Source organism: Neomonachus schauinslandi, chromosome 5 (genome assembly GCF_002201575.2).
Source record: "Neomonachus schauinslandi chromosome 5, ASM220157v2, whole genome shotgun sequence".
In the NCBI taxonomy this organism is placed as follows: domain Eukaryota; kingdom Metazoa; phylum Chordata; class Mammalia; order Carnivora; family Phocidae; genus Neomonachus; species Neomonachus schauinslandi.
The window spans coordinates 31402478-31419440 of NC_058407.1; the positions used below are offsets into that span (position 1 = coordinate 31402478).

Here is a 16963-nt window from a genome sequence, read left to right on the forward strand (position 1 = left end):
AGGTGCAAAGTATCATCCCTATTTATGAAGTGATCTCTGGATCACCTATGAGGTGACCTTTAGAAAGTTTTTGTTTTTTCTAATCATACCAACTCTCACGTACTTATCAAAGACTCTTTGCGAAATCTGAGTTTAGGTGGCCTATCAACCTTAGTGTTCAGTGTTGTTTTGTAACACTTTCTATCATCTTCATAGACCTTTCAGTGGGAAGTAAGGGAGAAGACAATGGGAACAACGAGCCAAATGCTATTTAAATGAAAGGTCTAAGTGGGGACATTTTTGCTTCATTCATTTATTAACCTTTTTTCTTATTAGAAGGTATTAAGAATCAGTTCCATTACTGGTGAGTTAGACAGTTATTCACTTGTTTTATTCATAAGCATCTTCTGTAATTACTGGTCTTAAAGTTCCCAGATTTCTTTGGTGTCACTCTTGTGTCCTCATCACATGTTACTACCAAGAGTTGTATTGCAGAAATAAAAAAGGAGGAAAGTAGAGAAATTCGAAAGTATTTATGGACTTGTTTATGTATAATTTTCCATCTGAATGAAGAATTGCTCTTTTATTTTATTTTTTGGGGGGGTATATGGGAATTTTTATTATACTATTTTCATGTGGTTCAAAAATTACATAAGAAAAGTTTTTTGAAATTGTATAGGTAATAAAGGGGAACATACAGATAAATTTTAGCACATCCAGGGGCTTGAGGCTATTTTGTATCACTCACTCTATTGTCTGATATAGAGAAGGTGGTCAATTTAATAACATAAAACTTAAACAAAACAGAAAAAAACAGTCACCCTGAAGCCCCTCTTACTGGTCAAGGTATTAATTCCCATCACAGCTTCTTGCCCGATCACCTGGCTCTTTTACACATACGCAGTCTTACACTTTTCCAACGAGTATTTATTATTAGTTAAGCCATGATTCAGAATCCCAGGGTGGGGATCACCATGCACCCAGGTCCCCGCTTCACCTCCCTGGGAGAAGGAGGGAGGACAGAGGAGAGGTGAGTGAAGCCAGTTCAGATCTTCCCAGGAAATGTGCCTTCTGCCCGCCGGTCGTCCCAGGCTGACACCCAGGATATGGGGCAGAGGGACTTGTACACACGACAGTACCATTCACACATGGAGACCTCACCCACTTAAGCAGTCATTGCCTTCTCACAGCGGTGGAAGTCCAGGTAGTTCTGCCAGCAGTTCCTGGTCTGGTTCTGGTTGGGGAAGCAGCTGTCAAAAGGGGCAGTCTGGTAGTTCTTGATTTTGGTCTTGATGTCTTCTGCCATGGTGCTGATTCTAAACACACCACAGCAGCACCTTGCAGCTCAATGTGAACCTCAGCAAAGACGCCAGAGTCGGACTGTGCTCTTTTATTTTTTTTAAGATTTTTAAAATTAATTTGAGAGAGAGAGCAGGAGCTGGGGGGAGGGGCAGAGGGAGAGGGAGTACTTGATTCCCCACAGAGCACAGAGCCTGACATAGGGCTCTATCCTAGGATCATGACCTGAGTTGAAGGCAGACACTTAACTGACTGAGCCACACAGGCACCCCAAGAATTGTTTATTTTTGAAAACAATTGGAAAAATAACTAATGCATTCTGGACATCTGCACTGACCAGCACTGTGCTAAATGACTTAATGTATTTTTTTCCTATTTAAACTTTTGAAAGAGAGGACATCTAACTATCATTAATACAGATGAGATAAAAATGAGCCTCAGGGAAGTCAGGTGAGCTGTTTAATGTCAGAGCTAAATTTTTATCCCAGCTCAGATCTGCGTGACCAAAGTCCCTGGCTTTTCCAGCACAACATGATGAATCTTTAACATATGAAAGCAATGAACATACACATTTTGAGTACTGTCTTTATGCAAATTTTTAACCAAAATATAAAAAATAAATAAATTGTGCCAAAATCAGTGTTTCCAGATCTTTGTTATTCTACCTTTTGCTGCAAGACAAAGTTTAGCAAAGTAAAAGTTACAATGCTTTTAAAAATCTTTCTACTTTATTATAATGCACCATAAACTGTTTACAAAATTAAAATATTTGAATCATCATTGCATGTTATGTAATAATTTACTATTTGAAACTACTTGTTTTGAATGCTGGAATCCATTATTAATAATTTTTGGAAAACAGAGGCTTCCAGATAGAAGGACATTGAAAGTAAGTTTTAGGGTTTATTCCCTACCCTACCACCTGGAAATGCTAGGGATCCTACCTCTTTGTTGTATAGGTCAACTCTAACTCCCAGAGGGATGCAACACCACTGTGCTCCAACGGCCATAAAGCCTGCTAGGAAAGGGTCAAGTAGTAGAATTAGTATGACTTTGTGGGGAAACCATGGATTAAAGCTGTAGCCCTAATTGTGGAGAGGAGGCAACAGTGAGACAGTCTCCAAGGAAACGCAAGTAGATACAGGCTATTTATGGGCCAGATGGAAAGAACTTAGGGGACATAAGCTGCAGAGCTAGGAATTCTGCTTGAAAATAAGACATGAGAGAACAGGATGGGTCTAGCTCTGGGAAAATACACATAGGACAAGTGCAAATGGACACAACTCAAGCTAGCTGATGGAGTCCAACATCATGTTTTCACACCACCGGTGTTCAGGGTTAGAAAAGCAAAGAACCCTGGATAGTAAGGTGGCCCAGCACAAGAGAACCTATGTCACTCCCCCAACCCCCACCATCACCATTATACATACATATAAACAAGCAAATATATTTTGCAGGAATGTGCTTGTCTTTTCAAATTTTAGGAGACGGGCAAACCAGGTCAGGTAGCTTGATGGTCTTGCCAATACAAATCTTGTACAGGTGTTGTTTTATAAGGAAATCAGATTCTTATAGCAGTTTACATGCTGACACTTAAGAGGATTGCAAATCTCCATTGGCTCTTCTTTGAATATTTTGCTCTGAACAATAGCTGAAAGGGGATTTTTGTAGGTTTATTTTTAAATTTTTTATTTGATTATTTTTTTTCAAGTTTTTATTTAAAGTCTATTTATTTAACATATTGATAATATTGGTTTCAGGAGTAGAATTTAGTAATTCATCAGTTACATATAACATCCAGTGCTCAAGGCAACAGGTGCCCTCCTTAATAGCTATCACCCATTTAGCCCATCCCCCACCCATCTCCTCTCAATCAACCCTCAGTTTGTTCTCTACAGTGAAGTCTCTTATGGTTTGCTTCTTTCTCTTTTTTTTCCTTCCCAAATGTTCATCTGTTTTCTTTCTTAAATTCCACATATGAATGAAATCATATGGCATTTGGTCTTTCTCTGACTGGCTATATTTCACTTAGCATAATACACTCTAGCTCCATCCACATTGCAAATGGCGAGATTTCATTCTTTTTGATGACTGAATAATATTCCCAGTACACACACACACACACACACACACACACCACATCTTTATTCATTCATCAGTTGATGGACATTTGGGTCTTTCCATAATTTGGCTATTGGTGATAATGCTGCTATCAACATTGGGGTGCTGGTGCACCTTAGAAACAGTGTGTTTGTATCCCTTGGGTAAATACCTAGCAGTGCAATTTATGGGTCACAGGGTAGTTCTAACTTTTTGAGGAACCACTATACTATTTTCCAGAGTGGCTGCACCAGTTTGCATTCCTACCAACAGTGTAAGAGGGTTTCCTTTCTTCACATCCTCGCCAACATCTGTTGTTTCCTGACTTGTTAATTTTAGCCATTCTGACTAGTATGAGGTGGTATCTCATTGTGGTTTTGATTTGTATTTCCCTGATGATGAGTGATGTTGAACATCTTTTCATGTGTCTGTTAGCCATCTGGATATCTTCTCTGGAAAAATGTCTATTCATGTCTTCTGCCCATTTCTTAACTGAATTATTTAGGTTTTGGGTGTTGAGTTTGATAAGTTCTTTATAGATTTTAGATACTAACCTTTTATCAGATATGTTGTTTGCAAATGTCTTCTCCCATTCTGAAGGTTGCCTTTTAGCTTTATTGATTGTTTCCTTTACTGCACAGAAGCTTTTTATCTTGATGAAGTCCCAATAGTTCATTTTTGCATTTGCTTCCCTTGCCTCTGGAGACATGTCTAGTAAGAAGTTGCTATGGCCAAGGTCAAAGAGGTTGCTGCCTGTGTTCTCCTCTAGGATTTTGAGGGCTTCCTGTCTCACATTTAGGTCCTTCATTCATTTTGAATTTATTTTTGTCTGTGGTGCAAGAAAGTGGTCCAGTTTCATTCTTCTGCATGTTGCTATCTAGTCCTCCCAACACCATTTGTTGAAGAGACAGTCTTTTTTCCATTGGATATTCTTTCCTGCTTTGTCAAAGATCAGTTTACCATATAGTTGTGGGCCCATTTCTGGGTTCTCTTATCTGTTCCATTGATCTATGTGTCTGTTTTTGTGACAGTACCACACTGTCTTGATGACTACAGCTTTGTAATATAGCTTGAAATCCAGAATCAAAATGCCTTCAGTTTTGTTTTTCTTTTTCATGATTGCTTTGGCTATTTGGGGTCTTTTGTGGCTCCATACAAATTTTAGGATTGTTTATTCTAGCTCTGTGAAAAATGTTATTAGTATTTTGAGAGGGATTGCATTAAATGTGTAGATTGCTTTGGGTAGTATAGACATTTTAACAATATTTGTTCTTCCAATCCATGAGCATGGAATGTTTTCCAATTCCTTTTGTTCTCTTCAATTTCTTTCATCAGTGTTCTATAGTTTTCAGAGTACAGATCTTTTATCTCTTTGGTTAGGTTTATTCCTAGGTATCTTATGGTTTTTGATACAATTGTAAATGGGATCAATTCCTTCATTTTTCTTTCTGCTTCTTCATTATCAGTGTATAGAAATGCAATAGATTTCTATAAATTGATTTTAATTCTGCAACTTTGTTGAACTCGTGTATCAGTTCTAGCAAGTTTTTGGTGGAGTCTTATGGTTTTCTACAGAGTATCATGTCATCTGCAAATAGTGAAAGTTTGACTTCTTCCTTGACAATTCGGATGCCTTTTATTTTTTGTTGTTGGTGTCTGATTGCTGAGGCTAGAACTTCCAGTACAATGTTAAATAACAATGGTAAGAGAGGACACCTCTGTCTTGTTCCTGACCTTAGAGGAGAAGCTCTGTTTCTCCCCATTGAGGGTGATATTAGCTGTGGGTCTTTTGTGTATGGCCTTTATGATGTTGAGCTTTGTTCCCTCTAACCCTACTTTGTTGAGGGTTTTATCAAGAATGGATGCTGTACTTTGTCAAATGTTTTGTCTGCATCTACCTAAAGGATCCTAAAGAAAGGATCATATGGTTCTTATCCTTTCTTTTATTAATGTGGTGTGTCACCTTTATTGATTTGTGAATATTGAACCACACCTGTAGCCCAGGAATAAATCCTGCTCGATGGTGGTGAATAATTCTGTAATGCACTGTTGGATTTGATTTGCTATTATCTTGTTGAGAATTTTTGCATCCACATTCATCAGGGATATTGGCCTATAATTCTCCTTTTTAGTGGGGTCATTGTCTGGTTTCAGAATCAAGGTAATGCTAGCCTCATAGAATGAGTTTGGAAGTTTTCCTTCCATTTCTAGTTTTTGGACCAGTTTGAGAAGAATAGGTGTTAACTCTTTTTTAAATGTCTGGTAGAATTCCCCTGGGAAGCCATCTGGCCTGGGACTTTTGTTTGTTAGGAGATTTTTGATTACTCATTTAATTTCTTTGCTGGTTATGGATCTATTCCAATTTTCTATTTCTTCCTGTTTTGGTTTTGATAGTTTATGTTTCTAAGAATTTATTCATTTCTTCCAGATTGCCTAGTTTTTTTGGCATATAATTTTTCATAATTTTTCCTATAATTGTATTTCTGTGGTGTTGGTTGTGATCTCTCTTCTTTCATTCATGAATTCATTTATTTGGGTCCTTTCTCTTTTCTTTTTGATAAGTCTGGCTAGGAGTTTATCAATTTTATTAATTCTTCCAAAGAACCAGCTCTTAGTTTTGTTGATCTGTTCTCCTGGGTTTTTTGTTTCTATGCCATTTATTTCTGCTCTAATCTTTATTATTTCCCTTCTGCTAGCTTTAGGCTTTACTTACTGTTTCTTTTCTAGCTCCTTTAGTTGTAAGGTTAGGTTGTATTTGAGATTGTTCTTGTTTCTTAATGTGGTAAGATTGCTTCTTGCTTCTTTAGTTGTAAGGTAAGGTTGTATTTGAGATTTTTCTTGCTTCTTGAGGTAGGCCTGTATTGCTATATACTTCCCTCTTATGACCACCTTTGCTGCATCCCAAAGGTTCTGGAGTGTCATCATTTCATTTTCATTTGCTTCCATGTATTTTTTTAAATTTCTTCTTTAATTTCCTGGTTGGCCCATTCATTCTTTAGGAGGATGTTCTTTAACCTCCATGTTTTTGTGGTCTTTCTAAATTTTTTCTCATGGTTGACTTCAAGTTTCATAGTATTGTAGTCAGAAAATACGCATGATATGATCTCAAACATTTTGTACTTGTTGAGGCCTGATTTGTGACCCATAATGTGATCTATTCTGAAGAATGTTCCATGTGCACTGGAAAAGAATGTGTATTCTGTTGCCTTAGGATGAAATGTTCTGAATAGATCTTTTAAGTCCATCTGGTCCAGTCTGTCATTCAAAGTCATAGTTCCTTGTTGATTTTCCACTTAGATGATATGTCCATTCCTATAAGGAGGGGGTTAAAAGTTGGGGGCATAAATATTTACAATTATTAGATCTTCTTGTTGAATAGACCCCTTTATTATGATATAGTGTCCTTCCTATCTCTTCTTACAGTATTTGGTTTAAAATCTAGTTTGTCTGATATAAGTAGGGCTATGTTGGCTTTCTTTTGACGTCCATTAGCACAATAGATGGTTCTCCATCCCTCACTTTCAATCTGGAGGTGTCTTTAGGTCTAAAATGAGTCTCTTGTAGGCCTCATATAGATGGGCCTTCTTTTTTATCCATTCTGACACCCTACATCTTTTGACTGGAACACTTAGTCCATTTACATATAGAATGATTATCAATAGATAATCAATAGATATGAATTTAGTGCCATTGTATTACCTGTAAAGCCATTGTTTCTGGAGATTTTCTCTGTTCCTTTCTAGTCTTTGTTGCTTTTGGTCTTTCCCACTCAAAGAGTCCCCTTTACTATTTCCTGCAGGGCTGGTCACAAACTCCTTTAGTTTTTGTCTGGGAAAATCTTTTTTTTCTCCTTCTATTCTGAATGACAGCCTTGCTGGATAAAGTAATCTTGGCTTCATATTTTTCCCATGCAGCAGGTTGAATATATCATGCCACTTTCTTCTGGCTTGCCAAGTTTCTGTGGATAAATCCACTGCTAAACTGATCTGTCTTCCCTGGTATGTTAGGAATTTCTTTTCCCTTGCTGCTCTCAGGATTCTTTTCTTATTCCTGTATTTTGCAAATTTTACTATGATATGTCTTAATGTTGGCTGGCTTTTGTTGATCTTGATAGGTATTCTATGTGCCTCCTGGATTTGGATCTGTTTCTCTCCCCAAATTAGGGAAGTTTTCAGCTACAATTTCCTCAAATAAACCTTCAGCCCCTTTTCCCCCTCTCTTCTTCTTCTAGGACTCCTATGATATGTTATTATGCTTTATGGAGTCACTGAGTTCCCTAAGACTACCTTCATGATCCAATATTTTTCTTTCCCTCTTCTTTTCAGGTTCAGTATTTTCCATAATCTTATCTTCTATATCACTTATTTGTTCCTGTGTTTCTTCCATCCTTGTGGCTATTACATCCAGTTGGTTTTGCATCTCATTTATAGCATTTTTTATTTTGACCTGATTAGTTTTTAGGTCTTTTGTCTCTGCAATAAGGGTTTCTCTGGTTTCTTCTATGCTTTTCTCAAGCCCAAGCTAGTATTCTTATGATTGTTGTTTTAAATTCTGGTTCAAGCATATTACTTATATCTATTTTGATTAGCTCCCTGACCATGACCTCTTCTTGCTCTTTCTTTCAGGATGAATTCCTCTGTCTTGGCATTTTGTCTAGGTCTCTGTCTTTTCTGTGTTAGGAAAGCCTGTGCCTAGTTCTATTTCCACTAGAGCTCAGGCTTTGCAGCACTTCATGATTAGCACACTTGTTGCGTTTGTGGGGTTTGTGCTCTTCTGGGGGAGGGGCCTGCTGTGCCCTGGCTCTCAATCACACTTGCCCTATTAAAAAAGGCACCTGCAGAGCGCAGGGGGGTGGGGCTTGGTGTAAGCTCAAGCCTCCACTGTGTGCACTGTGCCCCTCGCTGAGGTCAGCCTGTGGTGATAGGAGGAGTGAAAAAATGCACCACCTTACTCTCTTCCCTAGAGAGGGGAGTTCATGACTACTGCTGTTTGGGAAACTCTTAACAGAAGAGCGAACAACTTCCCGTGTTGTGTTCCAGGCTTCCGTCAGATCCCTGTCTTCACCCTGTCTGTATCTGAGCCCTCTGCCCACCTGGCAGCACAGTGCCCCTGTGTTTTATCTCAGGAGCGCGGCTGGGTCCCAAAACTCCAAATTTTAGGGACCCAAAGCAGCGCAGACCCATGATGATCCTCTGGGGGAGGAACTCACCATGCTGTGGCTGGTGCCGGTTTGTCCCAGAAGGGCAGTCACATGAATGTGCATGCAGGGGCTTGGAATTTATGGCAAAGCATTAGTAAAAAGCTAGCGTCTAGGTTAGATGCACTCAGCAGGCATCTCTGCTTCTGTGCTAATGAATGGGGCAGTTCAATGGCACCTTGCCATCTCTTTTGTCCCCGGAGATGTAGTGCCACCTCTCCCAAATGCACTCCAAGAAGGGGAACTCTCTCTCCTGGTGCAACCCATGTGATCTTCAGAGCACATTGTCCACTCCCAGGCCTCTGCCCTCCTTCTCTACAGGAGCACCGCTATGCCCACCAGTCTCCACTCAGAGGTGGTGCAGACTTCTAAAATTTCAGACCTTCAGCTCCGCTGCTTTTAAAACTTGTGATAATCAGCCCCTTTCATTTTCCCAGTCAATGGTTTTGGGAAGTGTTTTTCTTGTGCAATCCCCTGCATGTTGCTCTCTCTGTCTCTCTCTCTCTCTCCCTTCCTCTCTCTCTCTCTCTCCTCTCTCCAGAATCAGGGCTCCCTCCCTTCTGCAGCACCCACCATTCTTTTCTCCCCCAAATCACATCACTGCACCTCCCACCTTCCACAATGTGTCTCTTTTCTCCCTCCAGTTGTGCAGTTTGTTCTTTCTGTCTCCAGACTGATTTCCTGGGTGTTCAGAATAATTTGAGAATTATCTAGTTGTGTTCGAGGGAGAGGCAAGCATAAGGTCCTCCTACTACTCCACCATCTTAAGTCCTCCTTTCTGTCCATAGGTTTAGTAAAGATGAAGTTTTATGAGTAAAAAGTACAACCCATATTACAGAATTAATTTTAGAAGATTAAAATAGGCACTAATATATATTAATGGTCTGTTAAATGTAGGGTGACCGTACAATTACATATAGAGAATATGTTATTTAATAGACACCTAGAACTTCGGCATAAATTCACATCAAAATACTAATAACTTAGAGCTCAGAACATTATGATTCTGGTGTCAGCAATCAACTGCTCCTAACAATAATTGGTGACACCCTTAGTTATCCACTGCTCTTTTACTTCTCACATTAGTCACAGAAATAATCCATCCAATCCAGTTTACTACAGGCAATATAAATCATAACTGTTTCTATGTCTCTAAGTTAACCTAAGTGTTCAAATTTAAGGGTAAAAACTTACTTCATTAATGGTAGTTCTCTTGCTTTAGTTTAGTTGTGTCTTTATTTCTTTACTACAACATAGATACTTGCAAATAGAAAGATTTCACTATGTAATTAATGAACTATCTTAAGAAAAACATAATGAACCAAATACAGAAATGTACATAAAAAAATAATGTATAATGACCAAGTTTGCTTAACCTTAGAGAATCTATTAATATAACTCAGCATAAAGTAATTTCCTTTAACAGATTAAAGGAGAAAAATCATACAAGTACTTTAGCCAATTATTTTAACCAAATTAGCATTAGCTATAAGTCAACATAAATCCATGTGAAAAACTCAGCAAACTAAGAATAGAAGAAACTTAATTTGTTTTTTTAAAGATTTTATTTATTTATTTATTTATTTATTTATTTATTTATTTGAGAGAGAGAGAAGGAGGGAGAGGGAACACAAGCAGGGGGAGGGGCAAAGGGAGAAGCAGATTCCCTGCTGAGCCACTGAGATCATGACCTGAGCCTAAAGGCAGATGCGTAAGGGACTGAGCCACCCAGGCGCTACAGAAGAAACTTAATCTAATAAAAAGCATATGCAAAAAAACTATGGCAAACATTATACACAATAATGAAATGTTAAGGCATTTGTTAAAAAATTAGGAACAAGACTAAGATGTTATGCTTATTCACTATTATACTAGAGTTCCTAGCCTGCAGTATTAGAGAACAAAAAAATGAAAATAATAAAGCTTACAAAGAAAAGGAAAATATCATTATCAACAAATGATCTGATTCTCTAAATAGGTCTCCAAAGAATACAGAAAAATTACCAAATTAGTAAGAGTTTGGTCAAAATTAATATATAAACAAAACTAAATTTTTATATCCCAGTAACATACATTAGAAAACACAATTTTTGTACATTAAAAATATATGAATTTAAGAAGATGGTAGTGCAGTGGACATAAAAATTTAATCAATGGAAAAACAAATGAGAGCCCCAAAACTAGACTCATGGAAATCTAGAAACTTGATTCACGACAGACTTGTAAATGCAAATCAGTGGGAAAGAAGATATTATTTAGTAAATGCTATAGAGACATTTTGTTATCCATATGGGGGAAAAAGTAAATATTGTGCTTCACAAATCAATTTTAGACGGATTAAAGACTTAAATAGGGTAGAAACCTTTAAAATATTTAATAATAAGAAGAATATTTCAAGGTAGGGAAAGATATATATATTTTTGGGGGGGGGAAGATATATTAAACAAGATTTTTTTTAAAGATTTTATTTGACAAACAGAGGAGAGCACAAGCAGGGGGAGCAGTAGAGGGAGAGGGAGAAGCAGGTTCCCCACTAAGCAGGGAGCCTGATGCGGGGCTCAAGCCCAGGACCCTGGCATCATGACCTGAGCCAAAGACAGACGCTTAACCGACTGAGCCACTCAGGCACCCTTAAAAAAGGTTTTTAAAATGCCAATCATAAAGATAAAGATTGATAAATGTGACTACACTAAAATTAACAACTAATTTCAACAAAAGACCCATAAAGAGAGCAAAAAAAGACAAGTAACAGCAAGATCTTGATCTTGAAAATATTCCCAAGGATAAATAATTTCATTCCTAAAAATGTAATGAAGATATTGCATATACATTCATGTGTATGACTTTTTAAAATTTTTTACTTGTGGGAAAATACACGTAACATATAATTTACCATTTTGACCATTTTGGAGTGTATAGTTTAGTCATATTAAGTGCATAATATTGTTGTGCAATCAATCTTCAGAACTCTTTTCATCTTGCAAAACTGGTACTCTATACTTATTAAATAACAACTCCCCATCCTCCCTCCCTCAGCCTCTGGCAACCACCATTCTACTTCTGTCTGTATAAATTTGACTATATTAGGTACCTTGTATAACTGGAATCATACAGTATTTGCCTTTTTGTGACTGACTTATTTCACTAAGCATAATGTCCCCAAGGTTCATCCATGTTACAACACGTGTCAGAATTTCCTTCCTTTTTAAGGCTTAATAACATCCCATTGTATGTATATACCACATTTTGTTTATCCATTCATCCATCTGTGGACACTTGAGTTGCTGCTCTCTTTGGCTATTGTGAATAATTTTGCTATGAACATGTGTGTACAAATACCTCCTTGAGATTTTGCTTTCAATTTGAAGTGTAGACCTAGAAGTGGAATTGCTAGATTATATGGTAATTCTATTTTTAATTAAAAAAAAACCTGCCATACTGTTCTCTATAGTGGCTACACCATTTTACATTCCCATCAACAGTGCACAAGTGTTCCAATTTTTCCATGCTCTTGCTAACATTTCTTATTTCCTGTTTTTTTGTGTGTCTTTTTTTTTTTATAGTGGCCATTTTCACAAGTATGAGGTGATATCTCATTGTGGCCTTGGTTTGCTTTTCCCTAATGATTAGTGATGTTGATCATCTTTTCGTATGCTTATGGGCCATCTGTATGTCCTTTTGGAAAAATGTCTATTCGTGTCTTTAGCCAATTTTTAAATTGGGTGGTTTGTTTTTGTTGTTGTCACATGGATGACTTCTAAAATGCATAGAAATAAGCAAATTAAAGTATCAAGGAATTTTTATGCATTATAAATTTAATATAAAGCTTAAAGTAGGCAAATTTAAATAATGTAAGGTTTTGTGATTACATACACATTTTTTAAAACTACAAAGAAATATAAGGAAGTAACAAAATTCAGGCTGTTGGTTACCTCTAGAAAGGGAGAGGAAACATGATTGCGAGGAGCACATTGGAGCTTCAATAATACAAAGTGTTCTACTTCTTAATATTCACATTATTCACATAAATTCACATGGACACTTGCATTATTGTCATTTTTAAAATTTTCTTTTATTATATTATGTTAATCACCATACATTATATCATTAGTTTTTGATGTAGTGTTCCATGATTCATTGTTTGCGTATAACACCCAGTGCTCCACTCAATACGTGCCCTCTTCATTTTTAAATAGTTCATATGTGTTATGTACAATTCATTTCAAAATAAAAAGTTTTATAATAGGGAAGAAAAGTATGGGGGGGGAAGCATCAGTGGATAGGAAGCATCAGGTTGGTGAATCCTTCATTCAAAGGAAAAAATTATTAAATGAAGAATTTTATGAGCACTGGGTGTTATATGCAACTGATAAATTATTGAACCCTACATTGAAACTAATGATGTGCTATAAGTTGGCTAATTGAATTTAAATTTAAAAAATGAAGAATTTTATGAACAGTGAAGTTGAGGTTGTATAGTATATTTGTGTGTATATAACATATAGGAACAGAAAATGTACAATCTAAATATCATTTATGTCTGAACACAATGGGTGAAATCAAATTAAGAAGTCACTGCTTGATATTATGAACAGTGAACACTGAGAGTAATGAAACACAAAGATATGTATAAACAATATTTTAAATAGATTTACAAAACTGAATGCAGAGTTTGAGATCATTTTTTAAAAATATTTACAACCCAGTTGTTAAGAATAAAAAGAAAAATGGATAAACAAATGTTCCCCACATCTTCATCTTCAATGAAGAGAATTTAAAAACCATTTACCAAGATATGGAAATAACCATACATATATACATACGTATGTATGTATTATATATGTGTATATTGTGTTCACATACAAACACAATGGAATATTTCTCAATCATGAGAAAGCAGGATATCCTGTCATTTGTAACAACATGGATGGACATTGAGTACATTAGGCTCAGTGTGATATATCAGAGAAAGAAAAGTTCTGCATGATATCACTTATATGTGGAATCTAAAAAGTCAAACCCATAAAAAACATAGAGTAAAATGGTGGTCACCAGTGATAGGGGGTCAAGGGATAAGATTGATGCTGTTTAAGGGTACAAACTTGCAAAGAGTAGTAAATAGGCCATAGAGATCTAATGCACAGTATAATGAATATAGACAACAATATTTTACTTACAATCATCAAACTTGCTAAGGACACGAAAACTTAGTGAAACCACTAAAAAGAAAAGGTAATTATGTAATGTAATAGAGATGCTAAATATCGTTATAGTGGCAACATCATTACAATATATAAATGTACCAAATTAACAAATTGTACACCTTAAACTCACACAGTGTTATATGTCAAACATATTCAAAAATAACAAAAACAAACCACTTACCATTGGGGGTTCCTGGGGCACCAACTATTTCTCTGTAAATTGATAACTAAAGAAAAATGTCAAGCCATTATCCTTTCTATATGAACTGTATAATACAGAAAGCGAAGAGCCCTAGTAGATGATGGAAGTATTTTCCACTGAAAAAGTCCACCTAATATGAGCAGGCAAATGATATAATTAGAAAATTACCATTTTTGCAATCCTTTAAGAAGTAAATGACTCAGGCAAGGGTCATCAATGGTTAGTTAAAACAAAAAATAAATGAAAAGTTCATGGGGAAATTGGAAGTGAAGAAATCAAGCTTTCACCATTTGAACTGAGTGAACAATCTCAGCTTCATGAAAAGCCAGAAAATAAATGCTTCCTGATCTGAAGGGGTATAATCAGCACAGAATGACCTTTGAAGAGTTCCCACTTACGAAAACAGAACAACAAAAAAAGAATTTGAATCTAATCAAACCTTAAGTCTAAATTCTCTGGAAACACTGGGGTATTAAGAAAGGTTAGGAAATAACATGAGGAAATATTCTTACCACCTAGAATGTGGAAAATTCTACAGAACAACTAGAATGATTTTTATATCAAATCAGTGTGTATTGCTTTCTCACTAGAATATTGTAGTTGCGTCTCAAGTGATTTTTCTGTCTCTAAAATTCTTATTCTTCTTTACCACATAGTCACACAGATAATACCATAAAATTTCCTGGCAAGCTATAAAAGCAAAATCACTCAAAAACCAATTATTAAACATTTACTTAGCTAAACAGTACAGGTGTACAAATAAAGACATGTAATAAATATAATCCCTTTCCCACCCACATTAACCTCCACCTTTATTAATATCATTTCCTTAATAATAGGTTGAAAGAAAAAAGTGTTAATCTTCTTCACAGAGGTCAAAAAGGCATTTGATATGTCCTCCAACAATTATTATTTTTTTAAACCACATTATATTAAGTCTAGTAGGATATACCCTTGACTTTATATTTAAATATATATCAAAACAAAAAAATTTTAAAAATGATTGCCATTCTAACAGGTATGAGGAGATATCTCATTGTGGTTTTGATTTGCATTTGTATTTGATTTGATTTGCATTATGCTAAGTGAAATAACTCAGAGAAATACAAATACTCTGTGATTTCAGTTATGCACAGAATCTAAAAAAGAAACCAGAAACTCATGGAAACAGAGATCATATTTGTGGTTGCCAGAGGCAGGTGTGGGGGATGGGCAAAATGGGTGAAGGTGGTCAAAGGGTACAAACTTCTAGCTGTAAGATAAATAAGTCTTCAAGACATAATGTACAGCATGGTGATTATAGGTAATAATACTGTATCATAGGGGCACTAGGGTGGCTCAGATGGTTGAGCATCTGCCTTCGGCTCAGGTCATGATCCCAGGGTCCTGGGATCGAGCCCCGCATGGGGCTCCCTCCTCGGTAAGGAGCCTTCTTCTCCCTCTCCTTCTCCTGCTCCCCTGCTTGTGCTCTCTCGCTCTCTCTGTCAAATAAATAAATAAAATCTTAAAAAATAAATAAAAAATATAATCTTTAGATTCACTGAAATTCCATCTTTCTTCTTCTCACACTTCTTACATCCTGTATTTCCTACCGAACTAAGTAGAAATCAATTTAATTTACCTTCCACCTTCCCTTTCTCCTTATTTAGCCAAAAACATATGTTTCAATAGTTATAGCACAAATTTTGCTAATAAGCATTATATACTTGAGGCATTGTGATAAAAATCATTACTTGTCATAATATAAATAACCAGCTTATTATTGGGTAGATCTTAAAAGTTCTCATCATAAGGAAAAAAACTTGTAGCTATGTGAGGTGACGAATGTTCACTACTTACTGTGGTAATCATTTCACAATATATGCATACGTCAACTCATTAGTTTGTATACCTTGAACTTATATAGTCAATTGTATCGCAATAAAATTGGAGGAAAAAAGTCATTGTGACACTAAAATTCTAACAAACATTGTCATGACATTCAGAAAAAGACAAGGATTCAGAATTTTTCCTTCTTTCTTATCTGGTTATGAGGAAACCCAAAGGGGTGACTAACCTGAAGGAGACACACTGCTTCGGTATGGGTGACAGATTGGCTATCTGATTGCTCAGGCCCAACCCCAAAGAAACATTTCCATAGTTTAATGGATTGCTGCTGTGCCTACCCAACCTTATGATTGGTAGGTCAGATGAAAAGGAGTTGTATCATGACTTCCTATCCTATGATCCCCAGTAGCATGCCAAGAGCTACCGATGGAATGTCGAATAAAGCTCTGCTTTTTATGCTGTAAAAGGTATGGACTTGTTCTAGAACCCTAGGGATCTGGTCTACAACTCTCCTGTCACGACACACCAGAGGTTCTTTATCTCTTTTTTTTTTTTTATGTTATGTTAATCACCATACATTCCATCATTAGTTTTTGATGTAGTGTTCCATGATTCGTTGTTTGCGTGTAACACCTAGTGCTCCATTCAGTACATGCCCTCCCTATCTCTTATACTCTATCCTTCCACAAATGGTATTGTGTGTTGAAATCTGGAGAAAAATTTTTGGAAAAAATACAAATGATCAAAATTGGTCCAGCTAAAAATAGGGAACATTATAGATCAACAGTCATTAAAGAAATGGGAGCAGTGGTTAAAAGTCATGTTCAAAAAGTGCAAATTTTAGTAATTCAAACAGACTTTGAAATTTCACATAGATTGATTGGGTTATAAAGTAAATCTTAACACATTTCACAGTAAAGGTATTCCATAGTGCACATTCTCTGGTCACAATTCAATCATGTTGGAGGTTAAAAAATATAAATTAAAGAAATATATGTATTTGAACATTTTATAATATATCTCCAGATAACTCATGGTTAAAAAAAGAAATCATTATGAAAATTAAAAAGATTTTGAACTGAATAACAAAAATATTTCATATTTAAAATTGTGGAATGTGGGGAAAATGGTGTTTTGAGAAGAATTTGTAACTTT

General features: G+C 36.2%; 1 pseudogene; it reads right to left on the reverse strand.

Annotated features, from left to right (window-relative positions):
* Positions 1-1024: 1024 nt before the first annotated feature.
* LOC110577996 lies at positions 1025-1292 on the reverse strand (annotated as a pseudogene).
* Positions 1293-16963: the final 15671 nt, after the last annotated feature.